A 2,272-nucleotide genomic window follows, 5' to 3' on the forward strand; every position below is an offset into this window, starting at 1 on the left:
CTGGATTACTTCCGTCACATCCCGAATCTTTGCTCCGGGCAGGCAGTAGACCTCTCGTGTTGAGGGGTCCTGGCGACAGATGGGCCCTTCCGTACCTCTCAGGATGGAGTCGCCTATGACGAGCACTCGTCGCCTCCTCCTCTGGGTCCGCTTGGATCTCTTGACCTGTATGGAGCATGGAGAGTGTGGTGCTGCTTCCTGCCCAAGGGTTTCCTCCTCATAGATGATCCTATGAACTTCACTTCACCTATGTGCTAGATACAAAAAATCATGGACTAAATATAGACATTGAATTTCTGTCACATTATAACCTGCCTAACATCTGACACCCCAGGTAACCTCTCTAGCTATGTTTTTATCACCAGGTCTACATTCCCCTTCCCCCCTCCTCCTCCCCATTGACTCCCTCAATTTGCATTTTCCCTGACTGGCTTTCCCACATGCATACTGACCTCTGGATTCTTTTCTATTCCATTCAGGAAGAGCACAAATCAACTGCAGACACATCCTCAGTCTGATGAAGGGTGTTGGTACCCAAAAGCTTGCAACAAAGAATATTTCCAAATATTTTAGTTGGTCTAAAAAAGATTTCAGATTTACCCAAATAACCTCATCTGCCTTTGTCCTTAGACCAACACAGCTACAACCTATACCCCCAAAACCTATACCCCAATTAAAAATAGTACCCTCCTCTCCCCCACAACCTTTTTTTTTTTTTTACAAAACAAAAAATACTTATAATTTTTAAATCAACCATATAATTTTTAAAGCATAACTCATGGTTTTGGCAATACTGATCTTTGCACTTTAGCTCCAGTGAATGAAGTTAGAAAGCTCATAATTGTGACAAGTTAAAATCAGCCCAAATTGCCAATGACCAGACTTACCATCAAATGAATATAGCTTTATAGTCCAGTTGAAGAGCGTTATAGAGTGAGAAATAGGAGTGCTCTAGTATCAGGATAACACAAAGGCAATAGCTATGACTGAAAACGATTAACAGGACATGGACAACAACAAGAAGAGACCAAAAAGGGATCATTTTACAAAGTAAAAGTAAAGAGTTAGCAATGTTCCGCTGCAGGATTCTAAAGGACAATACAAACCTCAGAAGAATACACAATGATGCCCTGAAGGGAACCACAGGACCAGAGAAGTCCACCCTTCTTTACTCTGCTCATTTATACAGGTTACATGTAAGAAATGCTGTATTTAAATTAAGTGTAAAGAGGAGAGAGGTAGTTATGCAGGCAGAAGTTAGGGTACAGGTGCACCTTATAAACTAATTAAATCAGAGATGCATACACTTTTGTAAGCCCAGGCTCACTTCATCAGATGCTGTGAAATGACATGCACAGAGAAGCGATTTGAAGACAAAAGACTGCTGTCTACTTTGGACACATAGAGCTATCCCTACACATAACAATGAATGAACACTTGTCTGGCATCAGTTCCAAAAAGACATGCACACCTGTGGCAGAACACTTTGACCTCTCTGAACAGTCAAATCGCAGGCTTCAGAATGGCTGTTCTTAAACAATAGAACATTAAAAACCAACTAGGACATGACATTGCAGAATGGCAAGTCATCCACAGACCAGACTATGTCGGGTGTGGTCTAAACAGGGACTATGTTTTCTTATCCCATCACCTGGATTAGCATTTGTGACCCTTCTGTCCTCATGGGTTTATTACTTATTTGCCCCTCCTGGCACTGCCCCCGTCTCCCCTCCCTCCCTTTCCTGTCTTTTATAGTCAGTATCAGCATCTGATTAAATGACCTCAGACTCATGAATGCTCATGCTATGCATCTCCCATGGAGCCATATGATATAGCCCTTGGATCATGGACTGACCTTGCATGCCAACTCTGCACACTGGCTCTGGGGCTGGTCCAAACTAGTCTGTGTCAGAACCAGTGCACAGGGATGGTCCAGCAGGATGCTGAAAGGAATACATGCCACTTGCTGGTTCCCTTTCTGCATGCCACACGCACAGCCAGTAGGGCTAGGCAAAGCTTTGGTCCCCGATTCAATTGAGTGGAGATTGGGCCCAATATATCGGCTGAATCTCCAAATCTGAATCAAATCAGGAGACCCTTTAATCTCTCTGAATCAAATCGGAACTTTCTGAATGAATTCGGAGAGATTTGATGATTTGGCCATAGACATAGTTTAAATGTTTTTTCTACATACCTCAAGGTACCAGGTGACTCATGAATGCTGAGATGGTGGGGCAGATGGAGTGTCTCACAGGAGCATGGGGGGGGGGGG

The 2,272-nt window shown here is 43.5% G+C and overlaps 1 pseudogene; it reads left to right on the forward strand.

The window, feature by feature from the left end:
• LOC102371255 overlaps positions 1–2,272 on the forward strand; it is a 30,494-nt pseudogene that overhangs the window by 15,794 nt on the left and 12,428 nt on the right.

This window comes from Alligator sinensis, unplaced genomic scaffold (genome assembly GCF_000455745.1).
Source record: "Alligator sinensis unplaced genomic scaffold, ASM45574v1 scaffold131_1, whole genome shotgun sequence".
Taxonomy (NCBI): domain Eukaryota; kingdom Metazoa; phylum Chordata; order Crocodylia; family Alligatoridae; genus Alligator; species Alligator sinensis.